The sequence below is a fragment of the Microcaecilia unicolor genome, chromosome 2 (genome assembly GCF_901765095.1).
Source record: "Microcaecilia unicolor chromosome 2, aMicUni1.1, whole genome shotgun sequence".
NCBI classification, from domain to species: domain Eukaryota; kingdom Metazoa; phylum Chordata; class Amphibia; order Gymnophiona; family Siphonopidae; genus Microcaecilia; species Microcaecilia unicolor.
The window spans coordinates 207269521-207290074 of record NC_044032.1 but is presented as its reverse complement, the minus strand read 5'-3'; positions in this window follow the sequence as shown (position 1 = coordinate 207290074).

The following is a 20554-nucleotide window of genomic DNA, read 5'->3' as shown; positions in this document are numbered from 1 at the left end:
TATTTAAATACTAGTAAAAAATGCCCGTTTCTGGCAAAAATGAAACGGGCGCTAGCAGGGTAATCCCCCCCCCCCGTCCTCCCTCCCTCCCGAGTTGCAGACACCCCCTCCGTGCCTCCGTTCCGAGTTGCACACCTCTCCTCTTTGTCCCTTCGTCCCTCAGTGACGTGGTTGCGAGGGCCGCCCCGCCCTCAATGTCATCGCGTTTTGACGCAAGGGCCGCCCAGCCCTCAACATCATCGCGTTTTGATGTGAGGGCGGAGCTACAGTGACTGGAGCCTGCAGGCCAAACCGGATATCTCGGGTGCCTCAAGTTTCCGGCTTGAGGCTTCAAAGTGCCTTTTATATATACAGTGGTGGAAATAAGTATTTGATCCCTTGCTGATTTTGTAAGTTTGCCCACTGACAAAGACATGAGCAGCCCATAATTGAAGGGTAGGTTATTGGTAACAGTGAGAGATAGCACATCACAAATTAAATCCGGAAAATCACATTGTGGAAAGTATATGAATTTATTTGCATTCTGCAGAGGGAAATAAGTATTTAATCCCTCTGGCAAACAAGACCTAATACTTGGTGGCAAAACCCTTGTTGGCAAGCACAGCGGTCAGACGTCTTCTGTAGTTGATGATGAGGTTTGCACACATGTCAGGAGGAATTTTGGTCCACTCCTCTTTGCAGATCATCTCTAAATCATTAAGAGTTCTGGGCTGTCGCTTGGCAACTCGCAGCTTCAGCTCCCTCCATAAGTTTTCAATGGGATTAAGGTCTGGTGACTGGCTAGGCCACTCCATGACCCTAATGTGCTTCTTCCTGAGCCACTCCTTTGTTGCCTTGGCTGTATGTTTTGGGTCATTGTCGTGCTGGAAGACCCAGCCACGACCCATTTTTAAGGCCCTGGCGGAGGGAAGGAGGTTGTCACTCAGAATTGTACGGTACATGGCCCCATCCATTCTCCCATTGATGCGGTGAAGTAGTCCTGTGCCCTTAGCAGAGAAACACCCCCAAAACATAACATTTCCACCTCCATGCTTGACAGTGGGGACGGTGTTCTTTGGGTCATAGGCAGCATTTCTCTTCCTCCAAACACGGTGAGTTGAGTTCATGCCAAAGAGCTCAATTTTTGTCTCATCTGACCACAGCACCTTCTCCCAATCACTCTCGGCATCATCCAGGTGTTCACTGGCAAACTTCAGACGGGCCGTCACATGTGCCTTCCGGAGCAGGGGGACCTTGCGGGCACTGCAGGATTGCAATCCGTTATGTCGTAATGTGTTACCAATGGTTTTCGTGGTGACAGTGGTCCCAGCTGCCTTGAGATCATTGACAAGTTCCCCCCTTGTAGTTGTAGGCTGATTTCTAACCTTCCTCATGATCAAGGATACCCCACGAGGTGAGATTTTGCGTGGAGCCCAAGATCTTTGTCGATTGACAGTCATTTTGTACTTCTTCCATTTTCTTACTATGGCACCAACAGTTGTCTCCTTCTCGCCCAGCGTCTTACTGATGGTTTTGTAGCCCATTCCAGCCTTGTGCAGGTGTATGATCTTGTCCCTGACATCCTTAGACAGCTCCTTGCTCTTGGCCATTTTGTAGAGGTTAGAGTCTGACTGATTCACTGAGTCTGTGGACAGGTGTCTTTCATACAGGTGACCATTGCCGACAGCTGTCTGTCATGCAGGTAACGAGTTGATTTGGAGCATCTACCTGGTCTGTAGGGGCCAGATCTCTTACTGGTTGGTGGGGGATCAAATACTTATTTCCCTCTGCAGAATGCAAATAAATTCATATACTTTCCACAATGTGATTTTCCGGATTTAATTTGTGATGTGCTATCTCTCACTGTTACCAATAACCTACCCTTCAATTATGGGCTGCTCATGTCTTTGTCAGTGGGCAAACTTACAAAATCAGCAAGGGATCAAATACTTATTTCCACCACTGTATAGATACACTCGACTCAACACAGCTGTGTTTCGGCGCTACAGACACCTTCTTCAGGAGTCTATGAAATAAAACCAAATAATGGTAATAAAACAAACATGTAAAATAAGTATAAAACATTAAATGTGTGATGAACATAAATTACATACAAAATTTTAAATAAAAAAAATTTTATATAAAAAAAATGTATTGCAGAAATGCTAGAATATATATATATATATATATATATATATATATATATATATATATATACACACACACACAGTGGTGTGCTGGAGCCGGTTCTGTCCGGCTTGCAAGAGCCGCTTGTTAAATTTTGACAGCTCCTGCGAGCCGGTTGTTGTTGGGGGCGAGCCGGCTCCATTAGGGGAGCTAAGCATGGCAGGAGGGTGCCATCACAAGCCATGCTTACCACCCCTGCAGCTCCGAAACATGTCCAACGATGTCCTTCGCCCCCACCCTCCCCTCCCGCTCCCATCTGACTTTTTAAATTACCTCCGTCGAAACCGCTATTTAAAGCCCTGCTGCGTGCAGGCCGTCTCTCCAGGCTTCCCCTGCTTGCTTCGGTGATGTTCGTGCCCTTAGTCCCGCCTTCGCGGAAAAAGGAAATGATGTCAGAATGACGTCAGAAGGCGGGACTAAGGGCACGAACGTCACCGAAGCAAGCAGGGGAAGCCTGGAGAGACGGCCTGCACGCAGCAGGGCTTTAAATAGCGGTTTTGACGGAGGTAATTTAAAAAGTCAGATGGGAGCGGGAGGGGAGGGTGGGGGCGAAGGACATCGTTCACTGGACTTGTTTGGGAGCGGGAGGGAAGGGCAGGGGAGGGAGGAGAATCACTGGGTATGGATGGGGAGAGGGGGCAGGGGAGAGACTTGCTGGCCATGGATGGGGAGAGGAGGGGGGCAGGGGAGAGATTTGCTGGGCATGGATGGGGAGAGGGGGCAGGGGAGAGAATCGCTGGGTATGGATGGGGAGAGGGGGCAGGGGAGAGACTTGCTGGGCTAGGATGTGGAGAGGGGGGCAGGGGAGAGATTTGCTGGGCATGGATGGGGAGAGGGGAGCAGGGGAGAGAATCGCTGGGTATGGATGGGGAGGGGGGGCAGGGGAGAGAATCGCTGGGCATGGATGTGGAGAGGGGGCAGGGGAGAGATTTGCTGGGCATGGATGGGGAGAGGGGAGCAGGGGAGAGAATCGCTGGGTATGGATGGGGAGGGGGGCAGGGGAGAGATTTGCTGGGCATGGATGGGGCGAGGGGGCAGAGGAGAGAATCACTGGGTATGGATGGGGAGAGGGGGGCAGGGGAGAGATTTGCTAGGCATGGATGGGGAGAGGGGGCAGGGGAGAGATTTGCTGGGCATGGATGGGGAGAGGGGGGCAGGGGAGAGATTTGCTGGGCATGGATGGGGAGAGGGGGGCAGGGGAGAGACCTGCTGGGCATGGATGTGGAGAGGGAGCAGGGGAGAGACCTGCTGGGCATGGATGGGGAGAAGGGGGCAGGAGAGAGATTTGCTGGGCATGGATGGGGAGAGGGAGCAGGGGACAGACTTGCTGGGCATGGATGGGGAGAGGGGGGCAGGGGAGAGACTTGCTGGGCATGGATGGGGAGAGGGGGGCAGGGGAGAGAGGAGAGTTTCAGGACATGGATGGAGGGGAGAGCAAGAGAAATTCTGGACATGGATGGAGGGGAGGGAAGGGAGAGAGAAGAAATGCTGGACATGGAGGGAAGATAGAGGAAGGAGATTAGATGAGGGGAAAAGGAATTGAGGAGAGAAACTGCACATGGATGGAGAAAATAGGAAGAAGCTAGATCCACTGGACAGTCAAGTCTGCGGAGGACCAGAAATGAAGAAGAAAGGAGGAAAGAAAAGAAATAAATGGAAAGGAAGCCCTGGAAACGGAGTCAAGGGAACAGACAGAGAGCAGCAGAATCAGATACTGGACTAGCATGATCAGAGAAACAAAGTCACCAGACAACAAAGGTAGGAAAAAATAATTTTATTTTCATTATAGTGTTTGGAATATGTCCACTTTGAGAATCAGGTGCTGAAAAAAGTTTATATTTATTTACTTATTTATGGCATTTTATCCCATATTAAACATGAATTAGATTGGAACCTGGGATCATTTAATTTTTTTTCCTGGAGAGAGTAATGCATTGCCCCCTCCCCCCGGCTATGGCCAGCTCTGCAATTTTGGGGGGTCGCAGAGGTGAGGGGGGGGCGCCGAGTTGGACCGGGGAGAGACTCTGTTGTTAAAAATTTACCAGCACACCACTGTATATATATATATATATATATACACACACGTAAAAATACATATACTCATACATATATACATATATAGTTTTCAAATATATAATACTTAAATTATTAAATTATTACAAAATATTAAATTATATATAACATACAATAAAGGTGTTGTATAATCTAAAAATTAGCAGAAAAAACATCAAAATGAAGTATAACGAAAAAAACCTCAAAATACAGTGAAATAAATAAATAAAACACACTTAAAATCAATTAGTAAATAATATATGATATATATGATGTAACCATATAAGTCAAGTATCATAGATAAACTGACCTTGTGATATATAGATATACGAATATTAAGCTCAAAAAGAATGAAAGCAAGGCTTCTGCTACAATTGTAATCCTATAGATAAAGCAGAAAACGCTCAGTTATTTATGGCAACATAGCATGCATAAAGAATATGTCTTGTATATATATATATATAAAAGGGAATGTATATGCCTATATCGGAAAATCAATGCATAAAGTTTGGTATCAAACAAAATCTGCGCACATCTTATCCACAAATACACCAATATTTCAAAAAAATATCTCAAGAAAAAATATAATATGCAATATATTGTATCAGGGCACAAATGTTGAAAAATGCTAATTTGTAAAAATTAATACATAATTTGGTAAGAACACAGGACCTCTGTTATTCTGTGCTCAGAAAAGATATGAATATAATAAAATAAAAGAGTCTGTGATGCAAATACCCAAAATAGATGGTGCAAGTTTTGTCCTGTGCTGTTTAAAACTAAAAATAATAATAGATGCAGCACCTGATGTTAAAAAATAAAAAGATTTTTTTTTAAACAAGGACGAAGAATCCACTCTTTAGATGATAAGTCGCAAGAAAAGTAAAATGTGATGAAGGACTCACCACTGCCGATGCAGGAAAATCAGCTCAGCGTTTTCAATTACACTTCCGTGGTGGTTTGGCTTGATTGTAAAATATTGATCAACTCAAGTGTTTATTTGCTGGCCTGTACCTTTTTATATGTTCAACAAAAAAGTGTTTAAACTTAAAATCTAGCTAAAAGATAGAAATGCAGAAAAAAAAAGCTGAAACTTGAAGGATCAGTGTCAGAGATGAAGAGAAGAAGGCAGGGTAGATGAAGTCAAAGAGAAAGGAAGGAAAGAAACAGAAAATGGAAATGGGATCCTGAAAAAGACCTAAACGCAAACAAGAGGAATTGCTAAAGACAGACTAGGACCAATCAAACTGGACAAATTAAGGGTCTCTTTTACTAAAGCTTACTGTGTACTAAGCTTTGGTAAAAGGGCTCCTCAATGATCAGACAAAGGTACACAATATTTATTTTCAATTTTTTAAAGAATGAAAAATGTCAACTTTGAAAATGTGTATTACTTATATTTTTGCAGCTCATTCCTCCAGATTGACCCCAAGGCAGGGGGACAGGGCAAGTGGGAGGTGGGGCAGGGGACACAAAAACAAAAGTTGGCTCAGGGTGCTGCAACCTCTTGAGCCGGCCCTAGGGAAAATAACATTTGGAGGGAGGGGTGGAGTGATGGTGTGTAAAGCAGGGGCACAGCCAGACACTCAATTTTGGGTGGGCCTGGGTCCAAGATGGGTGGGAAGAACTCTGCCCTGTACCACAAGTGATTTGGTCTCTCCCTCTCGCCTGCATGCCATATGGTCTCTCAAACATCCCCCTCCCCCTATACCTTTTAAATAGCAGATTTTCACTGGCAGTGAGCAGCCATTAATACACACTGCTCATGTTGGCCCCACAGTCTTCCCTCTGATGCAACTTCCTGTTCCGCATAGGCAGTAATACATTAGAGGGAAGGCTGGTATGCAGGAAGGACAGTTGTTGGGAATTTTCGGCTGGTGGGGCTTGGGGATCCCCGCCAGATACTTCATAGGTGTGCTGCTACTGGGTGGGCCTGAGCCCAAAGTGGGTAGGCCTGGGCCCACCCAGGCCCACCCTTGGCTACGTCACTGGTGTAAAGCGATGGGATTATGGAAGAGGAGAGAGAATGTGGAAATGGGATTGGGGAGAAGTTGAAAGAGAGGAAAGGGGAAGTTGGATAAGAGGTAAGAAAAAAGGGGTTGGATGCCAGGAGGGATTGAGTGATGAGAAAAGAGCTGGGAGTCGTAAGGGAATGAGAGTCACAGGAAGATAGCTGAGGGCTTGGGATATGGTGAGCACAGAGAATGAGTGTGGGACTAGGAAGTGAGTGAAAGACAAAGGGAAAATAAGGTGGGGAAAGGTATAAATGGGATAATGGGAGGACTGAGAAGGTTAGCAATGGGAGATGGAAAGCTAGTAGGTAGGTGAAAGGTGAAAACAGGAGTAGAGGGTGAGAAAAGAAGAAAATGAGGTGAAGCTGAGAAAAAACATGAAAGGGAAGATCAACTGGCAGGCAGATGTAGAAAAGAGAGGAAGAAGACAAATGAAAGAAGAAATGGAAAGGAAACACTGAAAGGACTAGGAGAAGACTAACTTAAGCACAGTGGAAAAGAGAGACCGGAATCAACCTAATTAGAAAACTAAGGTAGAACAGATAAACATTATTTTACATTTGTGTGGTAGCCTGTTACCGTGCAGCAACCATGTGTTAAGAACTGAACACTACTTAGTAAAAGGGCCCCTAAATTTTTATTACTGAGGCAATGGAGAGATAAGTGACTTGTTCCAAGATCACAAGAAGAAGCAGTGAGATTTGAATTGGGCCTCTGTGGTTCTCAGCCCACTGCTCTAACCATTAGACTGCTCCTCCACTACAAAGCTCTTCTGTAGGGATCCTGCTTGTTTTAGTTTCCCAGTAGTAAGTATACTGATGCTGTAGGCCTGATGTAATATTTGCAGTGATAACAAGGGGGGGCTCCACTCCTTCCACAAAAACGCAAGCACACCAAACAAAAGGTGGAAGAAAACCAAGTCCAAGTGAGCAGCCAAAACACAGGAGTAAGAGCTCCAAACAAAGTGTATTGATTTTAAACTTTGTGTTTTTAGACCCCTGAAGAAGGCATTTTTGCCGAAACACAGACCGTGTAGGGTCCTAATAAAACTTTGTTTGGAGCTCTTACTCCTGTGTTTTGGCTGGTCACATGGACTTGGTTTTCTTCCACCTTTTGTTTGGTATATTTGCAGTGATGCCATTTCATAGGTATCCAGTGCTTTTTTTTGTAGGAAAAAAAGGTACCGGTACTCATTATGGGTGGGGCTACCACATGTGGCTCCGCCCATATGATGGCCACACCCATTTTAGCCACACCCCTTATACCAACCATGGCGCATATAAGCAGGCATCATTGAAAATATTATACCAATATAGGAGAAAAAAAATAACTTGAATTTTTTCATTATAAATAATTTCTGTAAGATGTTACAGCTCCAGTATACCTAGTGCAAAATAAGATAGCAGATGTAAATTCTCAAATTGGACATATTCCAAACACTAAAATGAAAATAAAATGATTTTTTTCTACCTTTGTTGCCTGGTGACTTTGTTTTTCTGATCATGTTGGTCCCAGTCTCTGATTCTGCTGCTCTCTATATGTTCGCTTAACTCCGCTTCCAGGGATTCCTTTTCATATTTCTTTACTTTCCTCCTTTCTTCTTCATTTCTTGCTCTACATCCATAGGTAAAAGCTGGGTCCTCTGTAGACTTGACTGAAGGAGGTATAGAGTGGATCCAGTTTTTGCCAGTTCCTGGTGTGATCACTGTTTCTGACGCCTTACATCCTGCACGGGGCTACATGCACGGTGCAGGACGTAAGGCGTCAGAAACAGCTGATCACACCAGGAACTTAGTTGAACGAAGGTGCTACTCCGGTGCTGAAGAAGACTGTCTTCGGCTGGTGGGGTTCGGGGACCCCCGCCAGCAAACAAGGTATCTGATGCGGCGGCGGGGCGGGCGGTGACGGCGGGGGAGGGTTGGTGGCGGGAGGGGGTTCAAGGGGATCGTCGGCAGGGGGCCAGGGCCAAATCTACGGGGGCCCAGGCCCCCTCAGGCCCCACGTAGCTACGCCACTGGTTACAATGTCTGTGTACCTCTATATCAGGGGTATCCAGCCTCAGTCGTCAAGGGTGCAACTCAGTCGGGTTTTCAGGATTTTCCCAATGAATATGCATGCACTACCTCCATTGTATGCAAACAGATCTCATGCATATTAATTGCGGAAATCCTGAAAACCCAACTGGGCCAAGGTTAGACACCCCTGCTCTATGTTGAAACTAATCTTAATGCTTTACATTAATGTCTTTAAATATCTAACTGATTGCTTATATGTTTGTAAATACCATGTAAAATGAAATTACTAAGTAAGTGCCAGTAAAGTTGTTGCTGAATACAGTCTGTCCTCTGGTACATTCCTGGGTGCAAAGGGGTTATTCACAGAACTTAGCCGGAACAAGTTTCCAAATCCTGAGTCCAGGAACAAGAGAGCTCATCCCCACCCCCACCCTCTCCAAAAACATGAAGATATACCAGGGTCTGCCTGTTGCAGGGTGTAAGCATTCAAGGGACAGAAAGAGAGCCCAAGGGGTTATTGCTGAGAAAGGGGTTCTGGTTGCCTGAAGTGGAGGAGGAAGATGCCTCAAGGTCTTGGCTGCCTGATAGTACCTGGAATAGAAACTCCACTGGGGATATTTTTCTTATAATCATGAAGGAGTGGCCTAGTGGTTAGGATGGTGGACTTTGGTCCTGGGGAACTGAGGAACTGAGTTCGATTCCCACTTCAGGCACAGGCAGCTCCTGGTGACTCTGGGCAAGTCACTTAACCCTCCATTGCCCCATGTAAGCCGCATTGAGCCTGCCATGAGTGGGAAAGCGCAGGGTACAAATGTAACAAAAAAAATAAAATTTATCTGGTGCAGTTCCTCCAAAAAAGACATCTACAATGCAAACAAAAAATTTTTTTTTAACTGAGTGGAATTTAAAGGGATACAGTCCCAAATTCTTCTTTCTTCTCATGTAAGTAGTACTGTATAGGTCCTCTCTCCTGGTCTTCTTGACAGAACTCTTTTTTGGAGTTCCTGGGGTGGACTCCTCCTCCCTCCCTTCTTTCTTCATGGGTCCCAGATTGAGTACCTCAGACTCCTCAGTTCCTCTCTTGCAAGACACTCTTAACATGATATCATTCCCAACATCACAAAACCTTCCTCAGTATTTAAGTGCATTGGACTCTATAAAAAAAAATCCAAAAGACCCTCCCAACAATGTCTGGGGAAAATACAGTCTAAGGGTTAGGCTGCCAAGGTAGAAATCCGAATCTATTAACAATCCAAAATCACCAATTCTGGACTGTTAATGTATTCAGACTATTTTTGCAGCCTAACCATCCAATTGGAGTGTCTGAAAACATTTTCACCTCAGATTGTGAGCCCACTGGGGAGAGATAAGGCCCCTACATATAATGTGTACAGCGCTGCATGTGTTTAGTAGCGCAATAGAATGTGGCTGTACCACATGAACTTTATTCTTACCGCATCAATCTGTATTTGTTTACACCGGAGTCTGCAAATGCCTCTCCGGTACTATGTAAGCCACATTGAGCCTGCAAATAGGTGGGAAAATGTGGGATAGAAATGTAACAAATAAATAAATAAATACATAGTTGCAGTGGTATTGGCAATCTCTAGGAAGGAGTAGAAGAGGGAGTTGCACTTTCAGGGGGTGGGGGAGGATGTGAGCAATACTGTTATTTAAGGTTAGGCCTACACTGACCTGCAATGGCAGGTTGTGCCAGTGCTCTCACGCTGGCACTGCATGTAAAGTGGTGCCTTGCAGTGTCTGCCCTGTGTATGAAATGCAGGGCAGATGCTGGACATGCCCCCTATATGTACTTCATAAGCATTACACTTACCATGCACTAGTTTTTGCAACTATCGCATGATAAGAGTAATAAAAAAACAAAACACCACGCTTTAGTCAAAGGGCCCCTTAGTAAATTAAAAAGGCAGAAAAAGGCTAGAGACCATTCTTAGGCTGTAATAAAGACTTGCCTTTAATGTGCTGTCTAGAAATGTACAAGTATATACACAAGAAGGAAAATAAAAATAATAAAGGTAAATTGTCCATAAAATAAAGTTGAGGAAGTTGTAAAAAGACTCAAATTGAGTAGTAGTTCTGGGTTTCCTATGAATAGTATTGTCTACTTCAATTGTAGCATCATTCATACCTCCTCACAGACTGAGTAGTTGCAAAAAGTTCCTTAATCCATGCACCTCTTTCTCCTCCTGGATATTAATCAGTAGCCCTCTATCTCTTGCAACAGTGAGTGTAATATTTAGGGCAATGGATAAGTCCTGTACTTCATCTCTCCTTCTCTTAAGTGGAACAACAAATTTGCTGTTCACTCTGTGACTCCTGTTGACTCTATGGTTCCCTGTGTTTGCCTTTCCTTATTGAGCAGGTTTAACAGATAGAACCCTGGGTGGATCATTAACCCCCTGATGCTTTAAGATGGTGGCACTCACCAGCTCCCAGCTTTCCAGATCCCTTCCTGAAAAGGGGCTGTTATATTGGCAGCAGCTTCAATCTCTTTTGCTTTCTCTGAAAGAAGATCAGGTTCAGGTCTCCCCAGTGACCAAATCCCTCTTCCTTCAGGACACTCTCAGGCTTATTTTGAAAGAGAAGGGCGCCCATCTTCTGACACAAATCGGGAGATGGGCGTCCTTCTCACAGGGCTGCCCAAATCGGCATAATCGAAAGCTGATTTTGGGCACCCTCAACTGCTGTCCGTCACTGGGATGACCAAAGTTCCCGGGGGCGTGTCGGCAGCGTAGAGAAGGCGGGACTGGGGTGTGCCTAACACATGGGCGTCCTCGGCCGATAATGGAAAAAAGAAGGGCGTCCCTGACGAGCACTTGGCCAACTTTACTTGGTCCATTTTTTCTTGCGACCAAGCCTCAAAAAGGTGCCCGAACTGACCAGATGACCACTGGAGAGAATCGGGGATGATCTCCCCTTACTCCCGCAGTGGTCACCAACCCCCTTCCCACCCTAAAAAAAACTAAAAAAATTTGTTTTTGCCAGCCTAAAATGTCATATCCAGCTCCATGACAGCAGTATACAGTGGAGATTGGGTTTGGGGGGGGGGGTTGGGGGGCTCAGCACACAAGGTAAGGGAGCTATGCACCTGGGAGCAATTTCTGAAGTCCACTGCAGTGCCCCCTAGGGTGCCCGGTTGGTGTCCTGGCATGTGAGGGGACCAGTGCACTACGAATGCTGGCTCCTCCCACAACCAAATGGCTTGGATTTGGTCGTTTCTGAGATGGGCGTCCTCGGTTTCCATTATCGCCGAAAACCGGGGACGACCATCTCTAAGGTCAACCTAAATGTTGAGATTTGGGCGTCCCCGACCGTATTATCGAAACGAAAGATGGACGCCCATCTTGTTTCGGTAATACAGGTTCCCCCGCCCCTTCACGGAGCCGTCCTGCGAGGATGGCCCCAGGAAAACTTTGGCGCCCCGTTCGATTATGCCCCTCTCTGTGTCTTTGAGCAGCTGTGGATCAAACTGACAGCTCCTGTTTCTTTGGGGACCTGTGGCAGAGCCACGGGTGGGCCCTGATGGGCCTGGGCCCACCCACTTTGGACTCACCAAAATTCTACTGCTTTTGTTATGGCTAGGTGGGGATCACAAAGCCCCACCACCTGCAGAGGTCCTCCAAGACGGCTCCCTTTCCTATTTTCTCTAGTCGGTGACACTGTGTATGTGCTGCCATCGCGCTGGCTTTCCCCTGCCACACAAGATCAGTTTTTGCACATGTGAAAAAAATGAGTCTGCACAAGGGGGCAGGGCAGCAGCAGCGAGTGTACAGTGCTGCTGGCTGGAGCAAGAAGGAGAGGAAACTGTTCTTGCCTCTGGTGCTTTTTGTTGGCACCGAGGGGGGGGGGGGGATGTAGAGACTACATGTGCCCACCCAGTTTGCCCAGTAGCCCATCCAAAATTTGAGGTCTGGCTACACCTCTGTTGTGGACACACTTTTCTCCTTCAATACACAGCAGGCCAGACTGTAAACCACTGTGCTGTTTCTTCTCCGCCTTAACCCCTAGAACAGTGAGCTAAAGTTCAGAGGGGCCCCAGAGTGGGGTAACCCACCTACTGCAGTTCTATATGCTCCTTTCTGGACCTCCTCCAGGGAGGAAAGGCATGGCTCCTTCCTTAACTCACAGTTTAAATATTTCCCTCCAGAATCGTAAGCTTCAATACTGTTAGGCCAGTTTCTCAGAATAGACCTCTTCCTATCCAGATTTGATTGGCACCTTTCTGAAGCAGGGGCCCACGATGTTCTTCCTAAAACAGCAAAGCAAAGCACATTATGGCAGCCTACTAAATTTGATCTGAGTATTAAACTTGGGACCTTCTGCATGGAAGTGCATGTGCACCACTGAGCCACTAGACAAACCCCTTCCTTTTCCTTTTTCTAGAATTAGAATCTCCTTCCTTGGTGCTGGTCTTCCAAAGGAGATAGAGGAGAACATCTCACAACTCGGGGATGTGCCCTCAATTTCTTTATCAAGTGACTCGTGCTTGGTACGATAATAATCCTAAATTATAATGCAATAGCATAGGTGTTGGTGGGAGGTTTGTAATCTATAGAAGGGATGGCACAAAATTTAATATAACTGGCATGTGAAACTTGTCTAAGATTTGTTATTCTTTTTAATGAACAGAATAATTTGTGTGTAATTTGTTGCTTCTAACAAGAAGCAAATAAAATGCACTGAAGATCTGCATTTACCATAAAACAAATGAGATCCTAGGTGCCCCCTCTCAGTAGCGTAGCAAGGGCGTGGCGGTGGGGGTGGTCCGCCCCAGGTGTCAACGGGTGGGGGGGTGCATCTGTTCCCAACCCCCCCCCCAGGCCCAGCGCCTCCCCCCCAACACAGTCCCCACCTGTCTACGAGCTCCATCCATCTGCAGCGCTGCTGTAAAAATCGCTTCGTCGGCCCTTCCCTCACTCACTCTGTCCTGCCCTCTGACGTAACTTCCTATTTCCTCAAGGGCAGGACAGAGTGAGTGAGGGAGCCTACTAAATTTGATCTGAGTATTAAACTTGGGACCTTCTGCATGGAAGTGCATGTGCACCACTGAGCCACTAGACAAACCCCTTCCTTTTCCTTTTTCTAGAATTAGAATCTCCTTCCTTGGTGCTGGTCTTCCAAAGGAGATAGAGGAGAACATCTCACAACTCGGGGATGTGCCCTCAATTTCTTTATCAAGTGACTCGTGCTTGGTACAATAATAATCCTAAATTATAATGCAATAGCATAGGTGTTGGTGGGAGGTTTGTAATCTATAGAAGGGATGGCACAAAATTTAATATAACTGGCATGTGAAACTTGTCTAAGATTTGTTATTCTTTTTAATGAACAGAATAATTTGTGTGTAATTTGTTGCTTCTAACAAGAAGCAAATAAAATGCACTGAAGATCTGCATTTACCATAAAACAAATGAGATCCTAGGTGCCCCCTCTCAGTAGCGTAGCAAGGGCGTGGCGGTGGGGGTGGTCCGCCCCAGGTGTCAACGGGTGGGGGGGTGCATCTGTTCCCAACCCCCCCCCAGGCCCAGCGCCTCCCCCCCAACACAGTCCCCACCTGTCTACGAGCTCCATCCATCTGCAGCGCTGCTGTAAAAATCGCTTCGTCGGCCCTTCCCTCACTCACTCTGTCCTGCCCTCTGACGTAACTTCCTATTTCCTCAAGGGCAGGACAGAGTGAGTGAGGGAAGGGCCGACGAAGCGATTTTTACAGCAGCGCTGCAGATGGATGGAGCTCGTAGACAGGTGGGGACCGTGTCGGGGTGGCGCTATGCCGGTGGGGCATCCACGTCGGTGGGGGGGTGTCGTGTTGGTCTGCACCTGGGGGGGGGTGCAGCGGCGATCCGCCCCGGGTGGCAGCCACCCCCGCTACGCCACCCTCTAACACGTAACTGCTCAATATGTATTAATATGCAGAAGTTCCATTGAATTTAGGAGATTTTAAACATTCACCACACCCTATATGACTCTCTACTTTCATAGTTTCTAGTCTAGAAAGTGATCAGGCTGATGAGATTGACTTCTGCCCCACTCAGGGACTCCCTTCTGCTCTCTATTATAGGCACATGTCTGAAAGACTGCTTGTGAGCACAATCAAAATTCAGTTCATTGAATTGTTCCTCTAGTTCTATGATTTGAACAAATAAGAACTTATATTTACCAAAATAGTTGTTTTTCAAAGGACAATGGAAAACTGCTTTTTTTAAACACTAAGGTCCGTCCTACCTCTTGACCTACCATCAGTTACAGTCCAAGTTTTGTGATAACAGATAGTAAATAATTAACACTCAAACCAGAACTTTACTCCCCAGTTAAAGTCTGATAACCAGTAAAGAAAGAAAATGAGTAGTTCTTTGTTGTTTACTCAGCAGCTTTAGATTCTGAATGGGGGGGGGGGGGTCACTTTTTTTCCAAGTATTTGGCCACATGAATGTAACATGATTCAGGGTGGGAAAAAGATAGGATGGAGACACAGGCCTTTTAGAAGTCTTCACACCCTTGCACATTTTTGGGAAAGGGAAATGGGACTTGATATACCGTCTTTCTGTGGTATTTTGCAACTACATTCAAAGCGGTTTACATATATACAGGTACTTATTTTGTACCTGGGGCAATGGAGGGTTAAGTGACTTCCCCACAGTCACAAGGAGCTGCAGTGGGGATCGAACCCAGTTCCCCAGGATCAAAGTCTGCTGCACTAACCACTAGGCTACTTTTGATATTCCGCTGTCCAAAAAACTACAATTCAAAATCCATTAATATGAGTTTGTTGCACTGATCTACACAACATTCTCTACACTTTCAGGAGGAAATGTATAAATGGTACCCAAATTTGGGCATAGAACAAAAATCGCCCTCAGCGCTTTCCATAAATGGTGCTCCAAGTTAGATGTAGCGTGTACCACCAGGATCTGCACTCAACATTTAGGTGTGAACATTAAATCCTGGCACATGCATTAGGTACGGATCCAACAAATTCCATAATACTGTACACATCTGTAGTGAGTGCCCCTCCCATAGCCACACCCCCTTTTCAGTTGTGTGCTATAGCAGTGGTTCCCAAAGCTACCCAACTAGTCAGGTTTTGAGAATATTCAAATGAATATTCATGAGAGAGATTTGCATGCACTGCTTCCACTGCATGCAAATCTCTCTCATGAATATTCATTGTGGGTATCCTGGAAACCCGATTGGCTGGGGTGCTTCCAGGACCAGGTTTGGAAACCACTGTGCTATAGGATTTGCAAGCACATCTTTATAGAATAGTGGTTTGCAAGTTGTGTGCTATAAATCCAAATTTATGCCAAATAGCGTCAAATAATTAATGCTAATTGGCTCATTAACCAATTAAATGTTATGTGCAAAGTAGGCATGTGGCCAAATTTGCACATGTAATTTTGAGCACCAAATTTGGCTCTCAATGTGGAAAAAAACAATGAAGTCTTTGTAAAAATATCTTTCTTTTAATAGGAGAGGAGATCCCTCCAACATTCCAAATAAAAATTTTTATGGGCATCAAGTTATACCACAATCAACAACGGATAGCAAATGATTCTGTGACCGTAAAGTAGGGGGATCCCTTCCCAGTCTCCATCATCCCCTCCCCCCCCAACAAAGAAAAGCATAATCCAAATCTCACGTGCATTCCCAAGGAAATCTACAGTGCAAAATATAACACCAAGCTCAATGTGATGCATCCCTTGTCCATCAGCCACTTGCTCGCCTTCCCCAAAAAGCCCACAGTTTCCCAGCATATACATGAGTTGAGGTAGGGGACATGACACCCCCCCCCCCCCCAGTTTACCTTTGCTTGCATGGCAGAGTTGCCAGGCTGTGGCAGCGATTCATATTCACTGCCTGCTGCCAGCCTCCGAGTCTTCTCTCTAGCATGTCCTGCCACTGAGGAAACAGGAAATTATGTCAGACAGGGCAGGATGCGCTAGAGAGAAGACTCGGAGGCAGGCAGAAAATGTGAATCACTGCCATAGCCTGAAGGCTCTGCCAAGCAAGCAGAGGTAAACCGGGGGGGGGGGGGGTCATGTCCCCTACCTCAACGCAAGCGGCGTCCTCGGGCTGCGCAGGATCCCGTCGACACACACACTTGACTGGCGCAGCCCTGAGCCATGGGTGTAGTTCTTCTCTGGCTGCAGGCTCCTTGATTGCTTTGCTTCCATGCACCTGGCTCTGCTCTTCCTCTGCTTGGCTTCCCTTGCTTCTTTCCTATTGGTCTTCCGGTTCCTCCTTCCCCTGCTCTTGTCCTATGGCTGTGCCCCTTCTCCCTGCTGATATCAGACGACAGCACTTTATCAGCTGAGCTCTCCCTAGACTCCTTGCTTTGGCTTCTACTTTGGTAGGTGTTACTTACTCAGTAGTGTGCTTCTCCTCTACTTTGTTCTTTGTTGCTGACTCTGCCTGTACCTGGATTACTCTTGTGTCTGTTGCCTGCCTACTGACCTTGCCTGTACCTGAATAACTCTCGTGTCTGCTGCCTGCCTACTGACTCTGCCTGTACCTGGATTACTCGTGTCTGCTGCCTGCCTACTGACCTTGCCTGTACCTGGATTACTCTCGTACCTGCTACCTGCCTACTGACTCTGCCTGTACCTGGATTACTCTCGTACCTGCTGCCTGCCTACTGACTCTGCTTGTACCTGGATCACTCTCTTGCCTGCTGCCTGTCTGGCCATCATGTTCATCACCCCGCTTCCTGCTCCATCTCGTAAGCCCTGCAGGCCGCCCACACCTAGGGGCTCAACCTCTGGGGAATGGCGGTCAGCGCAGGTGAAACCCGGGGTTATCCGACCACCAAGCAGAACCTTGTCCGAGTGCTGGGCTCAGCAGCACTCTACTTGGTACAAGAACTCACAGGTCTGGCAGGGGAAGGGGGAGAGGGGTTTGAGAGAGATGGGGAAAAGATGTTGGACCGCTTGACAGGTGGGCTTTTTTGATGCCGCTCTCTCTAAAGTAAATCTCTCCTAATTGCACCCTTCTCCTCCATCGCTAACTCCAGACTCCGTTCCTTTTATCTCGCTGCACCTTATGCCTGGAATAGGTTTCCTGAGCCATTACGTCTAGCTCCATCCCTGGCCGCCTTCAAATCCGGGCTAAAGGCCTACCTGTTTGATGCTGCTTTTGACTCCTAACTTGTCACCTGCTCGTAACCTTTATCTTGTCTTCCTCTCTTCAATAGTCCCTTTCCCTATGTGTCCTTCTGTCTGTCCTACCCTTATCCCTTATTGGTCCTGTCTGCTGTCCTGATTTAGATTGTAAGCTCTTTTGAGCAGGGACTGTCTTTTCTTCATGTTCAATTGTGAAGCGCTGCGTACGACTGGTAGCGCTATAGAAATGATTTATAGTAGTAGTACCCACACACATGAGTAATAGAGATATGAAGACAAAAAGACTGAACTGGAAACCCCAAAAAGTCAGGTGCTGCATGTACAGCAACACTAGTGAAACAGAACCTGAAATGTAAGGTATCAGAAAAGCACATTTGCCAAAACTGACATATTCCAATTAATGCAATCAGAATATATATTTTTTTAACCTCTGTTGTTTTAGCATTTTAGTTTTCCATTTGCTTTGGTCCCAGTGTCTCTTTTGTGCCTTTCTCTTGTCAGGGTCTCCTGTCCATTTCATATTTAATCTCTCTCTGTGTCTACCATAGAGTTGACTTGGGACAGAAATCTAATGCGTCCCCGCTGAAATCAAACCAGTCCATGCTGGAATCTAATCCATCCCCGCTGGATTCTAACCCGTCCCCACCTGTACCCATAACCTTTGGACAATAACCTCTGTCACACAACCCAGAAAAGCAGAAAAAAGCACCTCAGCATTCATTAAATATACAAGCTGGCCCCTTTACATTCTAACACTCACAACAGAACTGCCCAGCGTGGGATGATAGACACCCCCCCCCCCCCCCCCCACCACCAAAGCCTTTCACATTATAAAATTAAATCCTGCCACTTTATACTAACAAGAAACCTTTCAAGATTTGCAGTTGATCATTTATTTCAAACAAAAAAAGCCAAAAAAGGACAAATAATGTTACAAACCTTGCATCCCCACCTTCAGGTTTTCAACTAGAAAATGCTAGTACTTGTAAAAATATGAAACAAGGATGCTCAAAGCCAATCAGTACATACAAGTATTCCAATCCAGCCAATCATCACTACTTGGTTTAAAATAAGTACATAAGTACATAAGTAATGCCATACTGGGAAAAGACCAAGGGTCCATCGAGCCCAGCATCCTGTCCACGACAGCGGCCAATCCAGGCCAAGGGCACCTGGCAAGCTTCCCAAACGTACAAACATTCTATACATGTTATTCCTGGAATTTTGGATTTTTCCAAGTCCGTTTAGTAGCGGTTATGGACTTGTCCTTTAGGAATCCGTCCAACCCCTTTTTAACTCTGCTAAGCTAACCGCCTTCACCACTTTCTCCGGCAACGAATTCCAGAGTTTAATTACACGTTGGGTGAAGAAAATTTTCTCCGATTTGTTTTAAATTTACTATACTGTAGTTTCATCGCATGCCCCCTAGTCCTAGTATTTTTGGAAAGCGTGAACAGACGCTTCACATCCACCTGTTCCACTCCACTCATTATTTTATATACCTCTATCATGTCTCCCCTCAGCCGTCTGTTCTCCAAGCTGTATAGCCCTAGCCTCCTTAGTCTTTCTTCATAGGGAAGTCGTCCCATCCCTGCTATCATTTTAGTCGCCCTTCGCTGCACCTTTTCCAATTCTACTATATCTTTCTTGAGATGTGGCGACCAGAATTGAACACAATACTCAAGGTGCGGTTGCACCATGGAGCGATACAACGGCATTATAACATCCTCACACCTGTTTTCCATACCTTTCCTAATAATACCCAACATTCTATTCGCTTTCTTAGCCGCAGCAGCACACTGAGCAGAAGGTTTCAGTGTGTTATCGACGACGACACCCAGATCCCTTTCTTGGTCCGTAACTCCTAACGTGGAACCTTGCATGACGTAGCTATAATTCGGGTTCTTTTTTCCTCACATGCATCACCTTGCACTTGCTCACATTAAACATCATCTGCCATTTAGCCGCCCAGTCTCCCAGTCTCGTAAGGTCCTCTTGTAATTTTTCACAATCCTGTCGCGATTTAACGACTTTGAATAACTTTGTGTCATCAGCAAATTTAATTACCTCGCTAGTTACTCCCATCTCTAAATCATTTATAAATATATTAAAAAGCAGCGGTCCTAGCACGGACCCCTGAGGAACCCCACTAACTACCCTTCTCCATTGTGAATACTGCCCATTTAACCCCACTCTCTATTTCCTATCCTTCAACCAGTTTTTTAATCCACAATAGGACATTTCTCCTATCCCATGACCCTCCAATTTCCTCTGTAGCCTTCATGAGGTACCTTGTCAAACGCCTTTTGAAAATCCAGATACACAATATCAACCGACTCCCCTTTGTCCACATGTTGTTCACTTCCTTCAAAGAATTGAAGTAAATTGGTCAGGCAAGATTTCCCCACACAAAAGCCATGCTGACTCGGTCTCAGTAATCCATGTCCTCGGATGTGCTCTGTAATTTTGTTTTTAATAATAGCCTCTACCATTTTCCCCGGCACCGACGTCAGACTCACCGGTCTATAATTTCCCGGATCTCCCCTGGAGCCTTTTTTAAAAATGGGCGTTACATTGGCCACCTTCCAATCTTCCGGTACCACGCTCGATTTTAAGGATAAGTTGCATATCACTAGCAGTAGCTCCGCAAGCTCGTTTTTCAGTTCTGTCAGTACTCTAGGATGAATACCATCCGGTCCAGGAGATTTGCTACTCTTTAGTTTGCCGAACTGCCCCATTACGTCCTCCAGGTTACCGTGAAGTCAGTAAGTTTCTCCGACTCATCCGCTTAAAATACCATTTCCGACACCGGTATCCCACCCAAATCTTCCTCGGTGAAGACCGAAGCAAAGAATTCATTCAGTCTCTCCGCTACGTCTTTGTCTTCCTTGATCGCCCCTTTTACCCCTCGGTCATCCAGCGGCCCAACCGATTCTTTTGCCGGCTTCCTGCTTTTAATATACCGAAAAAAATTTTTACTATGTTTTTTTGCCTCTAATGCTATCTTTTTTTCATACTCCCTCTTGTAATTCATTTATTCTTACAGTGGGAGGACTGCTGTGATTGTGGAAATCTCCTCCTAGACTGAATCCTTCCTTCACCACTTCTCTCACCAGCAAGAGTGAGACAGAGTCTTCATGTGCACACTAATATGTGTTAGTGTGCACATGAA